Source organism: Triplophysa dalaica, chromosome 10 (genome assembly GCF_015846415.1).
Source record: "Triplophysa dalaica isolate WHDGS20190420 chromosome 10, ASM1584641v1, whole genome shotgun sequence".
Lineage (NCBI taxonomy): Eukaryota > Metazoa > Chordata > Actinopteri > Cypriniformes > Nemacheilidae > Triplophysa > Triplophysa dalaica.
In genome coordinates this window covers 9,436,794-9,455,145 of record NC_079551.1, presented here as the reverse complement: position 1 = coordinate 9,455,145, position 18,352 = coordinate 9,436,794, and the positions used below count along the sequence as shown (strand labels likewise).

At 40.2% G+C, this 18,352-nt stretch overlaps 1 long non-coding RNA gene across 2 annotated transcripts in view; it reads right to left on the bottom strand.

The window, feature by feature from the left end:
- Window positions 1-1,106: 1,106 nt before the first annotated feature.
- The window catches only part of LOC130430280 (uncharacterized), a 35,242-nt gene continuing 17,996 nt past the window's right edge, over window positions 1,107-18,352 (bottom strand). Inside the window, exons 4-5 of one of the 2 annotated variants that reach the window (XR_008907763.1) lie at window positions 13,313-14,350; window positions 1,107-2,326 (exon numbers count right to left, since the gene is read on the bottom strand). This is a non-coding gene — a long non-coding RNA (uncharacterized LOC130430280). The remainder of the gene's footprint in view (window positions 2,327-13,312; window positions 14,351-18,352) is intronic. The other variant, XR_008907762.1, reaches the window with a different exon arrangement.

Sequence of the window (18,352 nt, the reverse complement as noted above, 5' to 3'; positions counted from 1 at the left end):
CCATAGTTAGCATGACAAACTGCTCTTCAAGTTCATAGAGTAACCTCCCCCGTCCCTACACACACACACACACACACACACACACACAGACTGTGGCCCAACCCACCCAATCCCTGCATTCAATTTCAAGTCAAATGCAAATCATCTTTCTGAAATTCCTGCTTAATTTTTTTTCTTGATTTATAAGGCGTTTATGTTTTTGTTCGCTCCGTTTTATAACATTTTGTGTAAATGAAAGACAGACGAGTTAACAATTTACCCAAATTACTATAAAACACTAAATATCCAATTACATGCTGTATAAGTGTCTTTGTATATTGGAATATTAGCTGGTCTAAGGAAAATGTTTTCATATTCATGTTAGACATTGTGTAACTTCATTGAGACATTGTGTAAATTATTGTTTAATGTTTATATTATAATAATTAATTATTTCTAAATGATAAATTCTTTATTCACTATTAATTACTTTAGCTTTTATCAGATTTTTTTGGTATGTTCATTTAATTCTATTTGACATTTTAAACATCTACCTATTGTTATCTATTTTTCGCTCTTCATCTTATTTAAAACATTAACACCATAATATCAACACATGACTCGGTCATTTAAATTAAATATAAGTGGAATACAGCCCTCATCAAAAAATATAAATCAAATCAAATTAAACAAAAATGTAACACAAAGTATATTTTTAAAGTTTTATTTGTAAGTTTATTTTATCAGTTTTGATCTATCAGAGGTATTCAATTGCTTCATTTCATTATGTTAGGGCTTTACTGTATACACACACAGTACACATTAATAATAATCAAACAAAATAAAGATGAATTTTAAGACAACATAAGCATAACATTTTTAAGGACACTTTATAGCTGTCAGCAATAACGGCATAATTAATATAACTGCTACTGATTCCCAGAATTTAAAAACATAAAACATACCTAATGCTATACTTTGGTATTTGTGCAGTGTTTTTTGAAAACCAAAACAATTACTATACTCTCGTTTGTTAACAAAAACACTGAATGACCTCTGCCACATCAACATCTCTGTCCCCTCATGATGGCAAAGACAATGAACAATTTGTGAGTCTGGTCTCCGGGAAGAGAATGGTCGAGGTATGTGTGTGTATGAGAGAGAGGGTGCACTCAGGGACATGAGCTGCCACCCTAATCTCTAACAAAGAGCCTTGTTCTATGTGGGTTTATCCCGCTCAGAGTAAGGGAATCTGCCATGCTCAGTAAGCATGTATATCGGACCATCTCATGCCTCAATGGACTCTCCATGGGTGACCCCTCCTGGTCAATACTACCGTATTCTCCACCGGACCGGCCCAGGATGGGATAATCTCTCCTCCTCGCTTCCTTTCAGGCCAAAGTCTGGCCTCCTGGTGCCTGAGTCACGGCCAGGGCGGCTTGGACCTGATCCCAGGTCATGTTGTGTGAGAGGGGCTGGGTGACCAGGAGGGCTGGACAAAGGGCTGGAAATCAGGGGCAGGTTTCAGTAGGAGCAATGAAGCGCACTGGAGCAGTTCTTGAGCTGACAGTTAGAGGAAAACAATAGGCAGGGGATTGCCACCAGAGAAGTGTGTGTGTGTGTGTTTGATCTATCAACACATTCCATGAGAAATACATTTCACATTATATCCAACTCAATATGTTTAATTTGGCAAAAAACACAACAATGAAGGTTTGGTTCAGCAATTAAGCACTTTTATTGTTTGATTTTTTACAAGAAATAAGGCAGCAATTAGTTCAATGCAATAGTTTGCTATATTACTTATAGGTTTATTTGCAGAATAAATCTGTTTATTATTTTCAGTATTCATACTGAGTCAAATATTTTCATATAATAAACTGTACAGGTCACATCACTCTGTGGTCTCTTTATACTTGTATAATAAAATAATTATTCAATTCAATTTTATATTTAATATACAGTTATTTCATTATTAAAGTGGCAGTGTAATAAACAACATAATGCAGAGTCAGACAGTCATAACTGTGAAATAAACATTTATTATATTTATTGTTATATCTACGTATAAACCACAGCTAAAAGCAAGACTATATAGAAATAAAATAATAAAATAAAACAATAAAACAACATTTAGGTTTTAATTGATTAAATTAAATGAATAAAACCAAAATCTGAAAAAACGTACCTTTTCTATTAATAAAAACTTACCTGATGGGGTATGAGGTCCAACAAAAGGAATAAAGTAAAATGACTAAATAAATGTACTGTCTCATCTGGGATGGTCTCCGGTTCAAGGCACCATTGGATTCAGCTGAGGTTGGTGGCTCTTGCGTTCACATAAAACCTGGGGGGACAAGACAACTAAATTAGTGACAAATACCACAGATTGGTTTAAGAAGGGATGAGGAAATTGGTTAAGAAGTTAGGGGACACATAAAGCCATTAGTCATTAAAAAGCAACCAATTTCTTAAATATTTTCTTTGTTAACTTATAAATTTCATGCTAGTTAATCCAAAGAAACACTGTGTAATATAAACAGACTTTAAAGATTGTACCATCTCCCTAAACTGATCTAAGCATACTTAACCCGAATCAATACCATCATGCGCGCTTAAACACACCTTTGTAAATGATTTATTCTAGCATGTCTGTATATTGTTTTGGAAGGGAAACGCGGAGTTCGACAAACCACCAAGGTGTGAGAGGTGTGGCCTAAGGACAGAGGCAATAAGGAAAGGAAGGGTGATGAGAGATGATTGACAGCCCACGGATACAGGGGTGCTCAGCATCACGTGAGAGGGATGACGGCGAGTGTGCTTTTCCTGCTTTCGCCACGCTATGGCGAATGGCTTTGGTGAGTATTCACCAGCATGCAGACTTTATCAGCCGTGATGTTTGACCCCGAGCCTAAAGCCAGACAGAGGTCATAGGAAAGATCGTCTGGGCATCGGGTTTGACCCTTAGGCTGTGGGGGTGGGGCTGCTTGTTGGTTCCAGTCTAGGGTCTTTAATATCACCTCTGGGGTTTGAGGTGCAGACAGCTCAACGGCTGACCCCGCGTAATCATTGGTGCACAACGTCTGGTGTGTCTGCTTGGTCATGATGCGAAGTCATGGGGGCTGGATGTGTTCATTAAACAGGGGTTATAGCGTCTCAACGACACGAGGAGGGAAGCTTATCTTTTCTAACCCCCTTATTTAAAATGTGTATACGACTGAGAAAAGTCTCAGTGGTTTTGTATTCATACAATGGAAGTCAATGGGGGTCGATGTTGTCTTCGATCTTCAAATATCTTCTTCTGTGTTTAGCAGAGTAAGAACGTCATATGGTACGGGTGACATACGGGTGAATAAATGATGAAAGAATTTTCATTTTCGGGGGGAACTTTCCCTTTAAACAATTAGAATTCAATACCGTGCATCAAATATGCCCTCATTCATGTCGAGTCATTATACATCTAGTGTTTAAAACAGGAGAAAGAAGAACTAATGACATTCATCTTAAAGCGCAAGAAAACAGTGAACCAGCAAAGTAGCATGATGCTAGGCTAGTAGCGCTTTCGGAAGACACATCACGCCAAGCTTGCTGTCAGGAGACAGGTCTAATGTACTCAATGTTGGCTAGGGTGGGGGTGGGTGGGGTCACGAATTGCCTGTCTGGGACCTCCCAATTCCGCATTGTCGGAAGGACAGCGACCGCGTGTGCGTTTATTTATATTTTGTGGAGGGGGGTGGCTAGTCCTCGACTCTGCTGTCTGATGTCCCATTAAGATGGGAGCTCAAAACCAGAGGGTTGGTGGATGGGGGAGCTGGTTTACCCCCGGTAGACTTCTGCTACAGCTTCAGGATCCTATTATGTGAGGCAAGCTGTTGCCTGCATACTAATTCTGCATCAGGCATGAAGTGGAGCTCGTACAAGCAGCATAGGGTTTGAAATAAAGGCGGCACAGAAGGGTGGCCCTGTACGGAAGGAAAGAAGCTAATGCTGATAAAAACTAAAGACAAGTGTTTGTTAAAATAAGGTTTTGCTTGGCTATGGTGGCTTGTAAACTGGTTAGTTGCATTGTTCTGATGGAGAACAGGAGAAAGTATGACTTGCATTATGAATGATAGTTTATTTTAATATCTGACAAGCAATGTGAATGAGAGAGAAAGAGAGAGAGACAGAGGGAGGGGGGGATTGGGGGGATGAAGAAACGCTGTGAGGAAGACTGGCACAACATGCATGATCACTGCAAATTCTGAATAATAATAAATTAGACATTGTTGTAAAAATAAATAAATAAAAATATATTATTATCGTCGTTGTTATTGTTGAAAATATAAACATTAATAAAAGTTAACAACAACAACATTAACAATTATTGTTGCTATGTTATTATACATTCTAAATATACTTACAAATAAATACTGTTAAACTTATAATAACTATAATAATTATAAACAATAATTATAATAATAATAACTAACCTCAATACACTTTTTGTTTCAATTATACAATAATAATTCTCTATATGCTGTCCTGTTACAGCAAGTGCCCAATAAGTATTTTTGAAAAGTTGTTAAAGAACTTTTGTTATTGATCACACAATACTTTAACCATTTTTGTCTATACTGACTGCAATTTAAAAGTGGCTCGGTCAAAAACAGGCCTGGTTTTCCCCACCGGCCTTCCGACAAAGATATTGGTGGAAATTTTCAGTATACCAAGAAACACGTGCCACTGGATCACATCGTGCTTGAATCGGGTTATTCTGCTGGGCTATAAATAACCATGAGCAGTGGGTGAATAAGAGACAGACGCAAGGCAGGACCGGTGGAGGGTTCAATTCCCAACAGAGCTGCTCTCACCATGAAGAGGCCTCATACGGGGCTTTGTTCTCCTGTTTAACCCTGATTTTAGAAAACTGAGAAAAGCAAAGTTTAACTCTCTTACAGTCTCTCAAGTCTCGATAGATAGATAGATAGATAGATAGATAGATAGATAGATAGATAGATAGATAGATAGATAGATAGATAGATAGATAGATAGATGTAGTAATAAGTATTTCAGTGTTTGCTAGTCAAATACATCAGGGTGTAAGTTAAGCTAGACGTCTGACCATAAAACAAGTCCCCGTGACCTTGACCTCTAGGGTCCTTCCTCACCTGCTACTGAATAGAGCAGCTGTGTCGTCTAGCCTGCGTATGACAGAATATTTTACACTTTAGCTCTTTCCCACGCTCATATGAGACAATATTTAGACAGTCTTTGTGCATGATACAATACATCATCTTATTTCGTCATATATGCAACATCTTAAAACCAGAATATGAGGCACAGTAAAGAACGCCATCATTTGAAGACTTAATACTTCCTGTCAACAACAGATAACATTTGATATAGAACAAGACTACAAAAACATCTGGTGCCCTGTCCCAATACACCAAATGAGAAATTATAAATCACATAATTTATAACAACAATGGCAAAATATGAACGATAATATGTCGAAAATATTTTGCTACAAGACACTAACACCCCTGAGCAAACAAAGCAGCAAATAAAAATGAATCAGAAGGGGACGTTGACTTTGATCATGCAGTGTAAGAAAGTTTTCAACCAGCCGCATTGTAAAAAAACTCTGGAGCTTTAATCTGAATGATTTTTTGACATCACTCAAACAGGAAGTATACAAATGAGGAACATGATAAAAATGCCCATAGCATCCTATAATGTGAACTTCACATGGTTTTCCCAAGTCCACATCGGGGACAACATCTAATTTTTTACATCAATACCAAATCCAACAAGATACTATTAGGAGTTAAGAAGCGAATTATATAAAAGCAACATATATAAAAGTCCCTTATCAAACAAGGAGTCCATGACATCTTAAGTGCATCCTTTCATTGGAGCAAGAGGTTGGATAAACCAAATATTAAGAAAATCTTTTTTAAATCAGATTTTGAACTCAAATTGTACTGCGGATCATTTTTGACAAAAGCAAACAAATAAAAATGGTATTAAATTAAAAACATGCATTTTGTGGACCTGAATGTATTAATTTCTGATGTATACATTTACAATAATATACTGCCATGACATCTGAAACCTTTAATTTTATTGACTCAACCATTTATAACATCACATTCTAAAGGTACAGAATATGCGCTGTACACGGCTCAGTTCAACACGCCTCCCCCTCACCGTCTCTCACTGGCAAAATGAGGACCCCTGGATACTTTATTTTGGCTGCCTGCAACGTGCCTGACTGAAATACAAACATCTAGCGCGACCGTGTTGACGTTCAACCCAAAACTGCATTATTCAGCGTAGATCACCAAACATAGAGTGAACGTAATTACCTCCACTTCCCATTTATTGAGGTTTAACTGACCTGTTCTGACAATACGGCCACTTTTCTCTTATAATCTAACGCTGGGATGAGGCTCATCCTACAGGCACCTGTATACCACTGCACAAGATCCAACAAAGCCGGTGGTCTTCATTTGAATACATTTGCATGCAAATTGTGCAATACTGGCAGTCACTAAGCACCGCTGAGACTTCGGCGTGCTAGAAGGTGTCCAAAATATCATAATACACAGGCAGATCAGACAGCGTCTCGACTGAATCAGCCACATATTTACCACAGTGTCACGACCTTACGGTAATCCCATAATTACATAATCATAACACAACCATCCAGATGGGAAAAGAGCCTCCAAGCAAGAGGAAACGTGGCGAATGAATTTTGAGTGTTATAGGACATTTGATTCTTCATGAAGAACGAATGCAGATTCATCGTGGCGTGTGGATAGTGTACATAATGCAAATGTATTCAACCTATACAGAAACACATAGATACATTGAAGGCTAATAGTATTGGTGCTTTGGTTAACTTTAATATTGCAGGCGGTTTTAAAATTGTCTGAAATTGATGCACATTTTTAGTGTGCTGAGTAACTGATAGATTCTGAAATGAATAATAAAATTTTGCGCTGCAGTATTTAATGCAAAGCTTGTTCCTCTTAACTTTAAAATATAAAACTGCAGGTCTCTCTGTGTGCTTCTCTTTATATGACAACTGACGCTTCCTGCTAAATAATTAGTATCGGTCGATAAAAGCGATTTTTCACACTAACGGCTTATTTTAAAAACAGACCGATAAATCTGTCAATCAAAACAGGTCAGGAAAATGCAAAGAATTTGTGCTCCGTTAATAGAAAATATTAAGAAGCATTTAGTTAAATATTAATAGTCGTTAAATAAATAAATACATTTATAACATTCAGAAAGTTAAGAAATATTAATTTAACCTTAGAATTTAGTAAATGCAAGTTAAAATAATACCGGTATCGGCAGATATCACTCTGAAAAAATGTATTCCAAATTAGCTTTTTAAAATTTGAGTGTAAATCATATTTAAGGATTTCCGAAATTACATTGTGTAAAATAAACAATGAAAAATAAAGCAATTGAAAGTAAATTATTATTATATAATGTAATGTTCATGTCTACACATATAGTGTCGTTTGACATCATAAACAGCTCGAAATATCTTATATTTTCAACTTTACATAAATAAAAAATAAATCAATTCATGCTACACCCGACTCACTTACAATCAAACTAACATCACACACTTAAACTAGAGTCCAGACAGAGAGGCGTTCTAGAGATGGAAGAAATGAACATGTGGGGGTTAGTAAGTAGGAGGTGAAACCCCAGAGGCGAGCGAGTGTCAACCCCAGCTGGGCGGACATTTTGTTGACATGCTGATAGGGATTTAAGCAGTGGGTGGGTGGGTGTGTATGCATGTGTGTGTGCTAGGTGAGAGAATGATGCTGAAAGGGAGAAAGAAGGAGAACGGCTCACAACAGTGGCGTTTGTAAGCTCGATTCCAGCGCGAGCTGAGACGATTAGGGCAAATGGGGAAGAACAAGGAACCGGGGGGCTCTGTGGAGGAGACGGGGGACCGGTCCATTGAGATGCTGGAATAGGGGGTTAGGTGGTGGGGGAGACTTTTTTCAGCTGAGCTAATGAAGCTTTGGAGGAGATGAATAATGGAATCTTCCAGAGGGTGGGCCGGTGTCTTCGTCCGCTATTCAGAAACTTGGTTTCTTTGGAGAAACACGTCGAGAGGGAGAAAAGCTCGCCTCTTAAAGGGATATCATTGTTTGTGCCACGAGGGACCAGCGGCGGGGTGCGATGCGGCGACGGAGATGTAAAATACGAAACTGCAGGATTCGTTTCGTGTCTTGCCACTCATGTATAAAAAATAATTCAAAAACATGCTCATAAGAAATAAAGATACATTTTTTCACACATTTTTCATTGTTTGGATTGATAACCCACTCCCTCATGTTACTGGTTGGGCCAATATTGGTGTTTTGACCAAAAATATACTCAAATCCAAAATTTGCTATTAATGAATACTTACAATTGTATATTAAGTTGGCATAGAAGAAAGCAATTAAACATTACACACATTAAGCAAATTTTAACATGGCAGGTTTTTCTAGGGTTGCCAGATTTGCAGTGCAGCGCTGCAGTAATAAGTGTCCTCGTATTTGCTCAACAAATACATTTTGGGGTGAAGCTAGACGTCTGACCATACAAGCCCCCATGACCTTGACCTCTAGGGTCTTTCCTCACCTGCTACTGAATAGAGCAGCTGTGTTGTCTAGCCGTCGTATGACTGAATGTTTTACATTTTAGCTCGTTCCCACGCTCAGCAGAGGCGACTTTCAAACAACGTGTTTGTTAGTGAGAATAATATTTACACCGCTATATTGTGCTGGCTGGTATCTACCTTAAAATATTATTGCATGTTTGGATTTATAAATCCAAGGCTTTCTTCAACTAGTCAGCAAACAACAACAAACTGATGTTTGTAGACAAATGTTTGTAAACAGCAAATAAAGATGATGATATCAGATGTATGGTTGCCGTCGCATCATCCAGGTGGATGCTGCACATTGGTGGTGGTTGAGGAGATTCCCCCCTTGCGCTTTGAGGGCCCAGAAAATTCCTATTTAAATGTAATAAATTATTATTATGCTTACAAACCCAATATAAATCACATGTGACTTCAAGTTGTTGTTGTTTGTCATTTGGGTTGTGATGTGTAATACAAAGTGAGTATCCGAATACACTTATTTTATTCATTTGTTTTATAAATCGGGTTCGAAAAACTATATTGTACCTGTGTACAGTGTATAAACAAAGCCTTAAAGAGACAGTTCGTCATCATTAGATCACGTTTGTGTTGTTTCAAATTTCCTCTGAAAATAAAATGTCTGGGATTTCATTTAAACAATGAAAGTGGATGGGCACTAGAGCTGTCTTTCTCGACCATCTTGCTTGACAACCACAATTTTCTTTCATTGACATAATAAAGAACTGATTTCGTGTTCCACTGTACAAAAAAAGGAATGACGTGACGGAGAGTAAATAATGCCATTTTTTATTTTCGAGGACAACTTTTCTATTAATGGCAGAAAGAGGCACACGAGTCTAATTTCACGTTTACATGTTCAATCACTCACCCCCACCTTTCACTTCCTGTCTACATCTGTCCGCATCCTGCACGGCCACAAAACCATTTGCCACGGAACGGTACATTCTCATTCCCTCCGTCTTTCTCGCCCGTCTGTCTATCTCACTCTGCGTCTCCCCTCTCCTATCGCCGCGTGGACAGATCCGAGCCGGGTTGAAGCCACGCTTCCAAAGGGGTGGGGTGCAGTTCGGGGGCATTTTCATTACGGTCAAATCTCGGGCCCGGCTCTTCAACGTGGCCTGTGCCACCGCGCCGACAGTTTAATCATACAAACAGCACTCCATTCCCATTTCCCCCACTCCTTTTCACACACTTCATAATTCCTCGCCCCACACGCTCCGCGCAAAGCGTTGTGTTTTGGGGGCTTAAAAATGACATAATCAGTGACTTGGATAAATGCCTGTTTTCCTACCAACTGTAATCAGCCGAGGTTGACGCCTGCGGATTTTAAAGGACCAGTGTGGCTTTTTTACAGGGGGTACCGGGGCCTATTGAAGACCCTATTTGTTAAAACATTGTATATAGTCAATATCTTTATCCAGCCGTGCATACAAGGTTAACATTTTTTTAGTAAATGCAAGCACATGCAATGTTACGTGATAATCAGATTAATATAGCATGATGCTTAATAATACGGAACATGTTGTAAATCTATTTAAAGGGATAGTTCACCCGAGAAAAAAAAATTCTGTCATTATACACCCACCCTCTTGCCGTATCAAACACTATATGACTTTCTACCTTTTGCAGAGCACAAAGGAAAAAAAATCATACAAGACTAAGGGTACTCCAGTTGTTCGGACCAACATTCTTCAAAATATCTTCCTTTGTGTTCCTTTGTGTTCTACGGTTTGAAATGACAAGAGGATGAGTAAATGATGACGGAATTTTCATTCGCTTTAAATAAGTTACTTACATGCTCAAGTCGATCTATTCTTATTTTGCACATTATTTAAAATACTAGCTTTAAAGACACTGTCAGATCCCAAAAAAATACTGTGAAACAAAACACACCACAACAGCACAAAATCGGTAATGTTACCTAAAAGCTTTATATAATAAGCAAACACATAAGTTAAATCCTTAAATGCGGGACATCCTTCTGTAAATCGCTTCGAATATATATACTAAAATGCACACACTTGTTCAGCTGGATACACACACACATTACGCAAACACTTAACTTAGCTAGTCACTTGTCAGATCACAGGTGGAACAAAACGAAATAAAATAAAAAAGGCTGCACGTCACGCTGGCAGAACTGAGCAATGCCAATAAATGCTTTTAGCAACTATTACTTCTGTGGGTAGACCACGTTCAATCAATACCCAAGCAAATAAAAACAGCGGGCACTCAAAGCATAGAAACACTATGAAGACGCGAAGATGGCAATTGAGGCACAGCTAACGTTGAAACGTTAAGCATACGAGCCATGTCTTGGCACAGAGGGGAGCCAGATCCCGCTCACACGATGCTTCTGCACACGTACAGTAGAACGTAAAAGCGCTCAGACTGTTATTCTTCAAGGCTAATCGGAGAAAAGCTTATTCGAGACAGGTGGGGGAGGGATTTTTTATGTTGTGTTTTCTTTCTATATATGTTTTGATGGAGTGTTGGAGCCTGTATGGCACTTGTGTGAGACAGTGTGGCCCGTGTTATTAAGCTTTAAGACTTTAAGGCCTTCAAGGTGGAAGCATAAAAGGTTTACAAGTATGTAAGGACTACCAGAAGGCTTTGTGTTTTTTGCCAAGAAAAACATCAAGCCTGCTATCTGTTGCTATATACACATTATTAAAAAAGTGCGGCCCTGATCAATTCATTTTAACCGCTACAAATGTTTTTTTGGAAAAGTAAATACAATGGAAGTCAATAGGCTTGTTTGGTTACAAACATTCTTCAAAATATCTTCTTTCGTGTTCTGCGGAAGTCATACAGGCTTCAAATTATGTGATGGTGAATAAATAATTAAAGAAATCCATCTTTGGGTGAACTATCCATCTAACGTAAAAATAATAACAAGTACCACAAACAAGAGAACCTAAACATTGCCAAAATAACAGCTTGTGACGCCTAAATCTTTTGCCGTCGTCCACGCTTGCACCTGTGCAGAAAGGGTGGGAGGTTAACATCTCGCTGGGTCCCTCAGAAAATGTGGCCTGTATTGTAATGGGCGGAACATTTCCGCGCTGTCCCCTCCCTTCTTTTCCCGCCCCTGCAGGCTACTAACACGATTTACAGTAGCCAGCCTCTCTAGCCAGCTTTGTGTTGAATTATGCATAATTGCTCTAGTGTACACTCACACATGGCTCGACGTGCAATTAGCATAAAAGCTTTTTTGTTTTTCCATTTTGCCAAGGTGGGAGGGGGGTATTTTTGTGTTTTTTTGCCGCGAGATTGGCGGGATGTGCGAGACAGAATATTTGTTTAGGGGGGCCGTGGGGTGGGGTAGCCTCGCTGGGGTGTCAAACTATATATGATTTTGTCTGGCTGCGGCGAAAACATATGGGCTCCACAGCTGTTGTAAATATGCAAATATGGAACGAACACAGACGGGTTAACCCAGACATACCACTCCGGTTCTAATATGCGCTTTAGACATGTAGTCACCCAGACAGACAAACGTATTCCCCTCAGTCCAGAATATAACTGCCCTCCAATCCCAATTTACAACAGTCCACTCCTACAAACATGACAAATTTCACATATAACAACCAATTTAGAGTAACGTATTTTAGACGGCTTACATCACCACTGGTTCTCATTAAAAGCATTCAACACACTAGGTGAATCAAACCAAATTGCTGTTATCCAGAATTTATAACTTTGCAAACATCTAATTGTTTTAAGTTTATTTTTTTGAAAGCACAGAAAACCAGGCATTACTTAAACAATATAATTGGAATCTCCCAAAAAATCTTTTTCACTAGCCTACAAAAACAGTCACGAACATGCACCCGGATATCTGCACGACCGCTCAGACTAACAGCCTAAGCCCCTTTCAGATCTTCAGCTTGCCTGACATGATTGTAATAAAACAAGTGTTAAGTTTTGTATTGTAAGGAGGAACACAATGTTGCCTGGTGAGCGTCTGTGTGAAGGGTGCGGATTGTCGGGTCCCACGGCACAGCGGTGCGCAGGGGCCTACGGTGAGTAGTGCTGTGCATGCTAATGAGGTCATTATGGGAGGCTGTCTGGACCCAGGCCCTGCGAGTGAGGGATTTACGTGGCGAAGCCTGGCTAGACTTCCCAGTCGCAGATGTCACAGATGGTACAGGCATCAAATGCTTTGTATGTGTTAACGCTGTATTTTTCTCCCATTTTGAATGACAGAATGTTACAGTGGCTTAATGTAAAGAAAGACAATGTGTAGAAGGATATAAATGACGCGTATGTTGTGCACAGTGGTGTGAGGCAGCATGTTGTGCTGCCTCGACCAATCGCTGCGAGGGAAATAAGCATATGTGAACGCAATTATCTTGAATCTGCATATTGGCAGATGATTAGGAGGGTGAGCAGCGTTTAAGCTGGCGCCATCTTGGCAGGGGGACAGATGGCAGACAGCGGCGGCCATTTTGTCGAAGGCGCTGCCCGTTGCTGACTAAATGACGTGTCGTGAATCTAGCGGTTACGGGATCAGTCTGGCACTTGGCATCTTGTTCATTTCTAACTTTTAGCTTCGCATTTTAAAAATGACAGCCTTAAAAAGGACATCCCTGTGCATTCCGGCAGCTATATGAACAGTGCATGAAACATCAACACATGCATAAAAGATTTCTGAAATCTTACCGAATTCCTTCCCATGGAGCATTCACTGATACAGGAACGATCCACTGCAACGCAGCGCAATGATGGCATTCATTCCACTTTTGCACCTTGTTTAAGGGACATTCAAGAGTCTTCCAATTCCCAAGACGATCTGTGGCGAGGTGAAAGTTGCTCAAGAGGGCCTGTCAGGATATCAGGCACTTTCGCCATCCTCCATTGGTGTGCAACTATGTTAATACCCATCAAATGCCACAGTCAGGGACTAAAACTGTTTTGAAGGAACCAAGGAAGGTGACTGGTAAGTCCCTTTAAATGAACAAGTCCTTTCCCGAACCCTCAGACGGTGGCGATTATCAAAAAAATTATCTAAAACCACTCTGGAAAGGGTAAAACAGTTCAAACTGTTCACTCATCCCGGCCCATCTGTTGTAGAGCACTTTGTGCATGCTCGGGAAAAAGACGGCTAAAATAAGAAGGCCTCTTGATTAAGCGTAAAAGAGATCTCCGTCAAGCGCTCATTCAAACAGTCAGGGGGAATGTGCACTCAAGGTGGGAAAAGAATCAAAGATGGGGAAAAGAAAGACCTTTGACATTCCTCTCCTGCTTGTTCTCCAGCAGGCGCAGTTTTATCAAGTGATGCTGGGTCTGTAAAGGCCCTCCGGCAGAACCACACACACTCATGAAGAACGTCGTAGCTCTCGAACCTATCTTCAGCTGATGTGAGTTGACTGAGATCAGGTTGAGAGGGAGAGAACGCCTAGTACACGGTCTCCAATGGCTCCATGGCTGGAGGCTGTGTTGGGCGACCCCTGGCAGTATCTCTTCTCAGTATTGATTTCTCTCCCTCCTCGTTGCCGAGGAGCCAGTAGCCGGCGGGGGAAGCAAGCCGCCTCGCCTGCCCACTCCGACGCTCCCTGGCTGGCCCCTGCTGTCTCTCGGAGACCCGAAGATGGAGAGCTGGGACCGAAGGATGAGAGCCCATGGCGGTCTGCAGCTGTGTTCACCTGCTCCGGGTTCACTCCTCCACCATGATCGCTACTCCCACTCTCCGCTCGTCTTCTGCCAAAACAACAGCGCGGGAGAGAGAAAACAAGTTCAGCTTAACTTTCAGCATTTCGCCCATTGCAAATGTCAATCCAGAGCTTTGATCAGGGAGATGTGCAAGGTGAATGTTTTGGCATCTGCTCTCAGTTAGTAATGTGAACTTTCTAACCTTGGAATAAAAAAAGCTGAGGCAGGAGATTTTTTGAGTTAAGGATGTCAGACTAAAAGAAACTGTCTGCCAAGTGCACTTAGAGCCCTTATACTGATGCTCGCCTCGTACGGCATAAGAAGCCGTGACTTTAAACTTTTTCGCAATGATGATACTTACGACATCCGTGACAGGGACAATGTTTTCTCGTTTTTGTTCAGTTCTCTGTTATCTGGACTCATTGAAATGACTTTGGATCTCGGTTGTCATGCAAATTAGTTCAGACGGGACATTCCTTTCTGGAGTCACAGACTCTTTGTGTATTAAAACGTTGAAATATATTAGCTAACATTAGCAAACTCAAGGTTCCCACAACTTTTGACAAATAAATTGTCAATGGACACATTGGGTGAACTTTCCCTTTAACAATGTTCACAGTGCAGAATAACCAGAAAGGTTTTACACAAAAAATCATCAGAAAATGTACAATATATAACCCCTTAGCGTTCAACTGTGCCACCTGTACTAAAAAATTCAATTCTTAAAGAGATCTTATGAGAGTCTTAAGATGACCTATAGTTTTAGGATGACTTTATTTTTAAACATGGAAAACTGGTAAATCACCACTATTGTAAATTGGAGAAAAAAATGTGCTACTAAAATGACGTTGGCTTAAACTGGGTTAAGTGCAAAAAAGTGGGAAACTGAATGGGAGCTGGGGGTAGGGTGCAACCAAGGGGGTGAGCTGCATGTCTCAGACACAATAATACTATTCATTGGGTCCAGACATGGGTGTTAACGCCCCTCTGGCAGCACACAATGGGGCTCCCTGGCATTGACACAGCCTCGCTGATATTGTTAGTTCAGGGCAGCGTTTGCCCGAACGCAGGAGAAAGCGTCGGCATTGTGCCGGGCCGGCAGGACGGGCGGAGGGAGGTGAAAGGCAAAGAAAGAGAGAACAGTGTATCTGTCAGCTCAGAGGGAGAGGGTTGGGGGAATAGAGGGGGTTGGTTGGGGAATGGGATGGGGGCTGGTTACCCCATGGCATTGGACTTGTGAAAAAGAAAAGAAAAAAATCCCCAAAAAAGCAGACGGGGGTGAGAAAAAGATTGCACTATAAATATTATTGAAGGGGGGACGGAGGGCCGTAAGGATCCAAAAGGAATGCTGGGGCCCGAGACCGCTTTCAGCGTTTAGATGCATTTCATGCCTGCCATAGTTACAAAGCACAGGGGAACAATGAAACTGTGTGGCGATGGATAAAAAAGAAAAAAATATTCAGGGAGCTTACGAGCGAGAGCGTGAGAGAGGGAGGCGCCGTAGAAGTCGAGATCAGGCACTCTGACGTACTGCTACCGTGAGATGTACACCCCCCTTCTTCCCTTCATCTTTACTCTGTGTCCACGTGTGCAGTAAGAGAGCAGAGGGAAGGAGATGGAAGTGAAAACGTGGTGATTAGAAAGAAACCAATCGTGCATTTTAGCGTTGCACTAAATTATAAATCCTAATAAAAAAATTAAGGTTGTAACCACCATCAAACATAATACTGTGGGACGATGGTAAACATATAATGCTTAATCTGTATGTATTCCAATACACACATTATGTTATAATGAACAAAAGATAAAGACTACAATATTTTACATATATTATATCTAGATATTATGCTTCGGAAATAGAATTTTATAGAAGCTGTACAAATAAATACGTATTTGAATATTGACTTTTTTTATCATTCAAAAAATTCAAAAAAATTTAATTTAAGTAAATTGAAAGTTTTCATTATTAAATAAATGTTTTTCTACAATTATTGGCCCAATTCTTTAAACCTCCATTGTACACGCACTCCAAAAATGAAATATTTTTTTATTCCCAAAAAATCTACAAAGCCAGAACAGAATTTGCCAAACACAATTTTACTTAAATACACTAACTTAATTGAAAAAAATTAATTACTAAACTAAAACAGAAATAACAGCATAGTCTTTTACTTTTGCAACTGCAAGCTCCCTGAGTTCTTGCACGATATTGCAGAGGTTTAAGAATTCTGGTATCTCTAAATGCAACTTTGACAACCAAACAACACAATACATTGGCCTCGGTTCTTTCCATATATAAATCATACAGGCATGGACACACACACCTCTTTAAAACATAGCTGCATGTACACTTGCACACATTTCAAAAAACCATTCGTTTCAAATCATCTTCCCTCTCTATACACAACAGCAGCCTTGCTTTTTAAAAACACTACTTTATAAAACGCTACTGTGTGTTTCCCTTCTGGTTAACACCGAGCATTTGTTCCCATGGCAACCTCACCTTCTCTTCCGTCTCTGACTGACGGCGGGGTAGCGGAGGTGCAGCCTTTGCTGAAGACACACCCACTCCAGCTCGCTGCAGCCCGTGGAGGAGAAACACTTCCTCACCCCAGTCAAACGGTTCATAAGAATGTGCTTCGGTTATTCACATTATAAGGACTCATTTACGCTTTTTCTGTAATTTATAGTATGCAAATAAACAATTTAAAATGAAATATTTTAAGAAAACCTACACTGAACAACAAAATATAATGCACTACATCCACACAAGCAGCATCGTCGTGTCGGAAATAATCATCACATCACAAATTTTGCAGCTCGGACTAAGCAGAACCCAGTACAGTACACATTCGGCTAAAGCCAAGCTGTAGGCATCACTTGCTCTGATAACAGGCCACATTATTGGGACAAGATGTTTGATGTAGAGGCCAGATATCCCCTCAGCGCTGCGACACAGATCACAAGCACCAACCGGCGTAGGATCTGGCTTTACTAACTCTGTACTGAGACCACATGGGAGCTGTTCCACTCTACACATCAGTGTAGGTCTCTACTACACTGTTGTTTTATCTCTACGGACCGCCTCTCGGGCCGACATTAATAAGTAACCGGGTACTCGAGCCGAGCCATTGGCTTTGATGTGCCGGGTGGTGTTAGCCGTTAGCCGGGTGATCGAGGCTGCGGTGCTCAGATCGAGGGGGCTCGCTAGACGGTGGGTTAACGTACCCTCTGTGGCCTGTGGGCAGGTCTATTGTCCCAGTGGAGGGGATTACACCGGTGGGAGAGGGGCAGGACAATGTGAACCTACGGAGAGGGAGGGGAACCAGCATTCTCTGCTATTGAGCAGGGTTGTTAACTTTAAACCAACTCAATTACCTAAACAGAGGAGGAACGGAGATCCAGCAGGAGAGAAAGTCTGAACACCTGAGCGAGAAACGGAATGGAGGTAGTCGAACTGCAAGATTAGTCAAAAGTAAGACACTGAGAGAAGAGCAGGTTTAATGTGGTTAACAACAAATAAGTAATAAAAGCTCATCTGTATCGCAATCTTTAGGATTTGACAACTCAAAATCCATACTGTTGTTACAAATGTCTGTGGAACACAGAAGGAGAAACTTTAAAGAACTATCATGCTTTGCATAGTCTATCTCGGTATGAAGCTTAATTGGTCGTCGGATATATCTAATAACTGGCAACAACAGGAAATTAACTACAATCTAAATCTTTACTGTAGTTTTGCAGCAGGTTTGCCAGTAACTTACTGTAGATTTAATTGACATTTTGTTTTAAACATAAACTAAACTATTTCTTATATTTTCTTTCATGAAACAAGACTTTTTATCTTAGGTCACTTTGTTGTTGCGTAAATGTATCGTGATTAAAGAAGTTTCAAATATTTTTACTGAAAAACCAGACAAAAGTGCATAGGAATTTTTTGCAGTGTTACTGTGCTAATTCCAGTCTTTTCTTGCTCATTTTGATTCTCAAAAGTCAAAGTGTTTTAATTTTGGTGAAAGTAGCGTTAAACTCAAATCAAAAACAGTACTA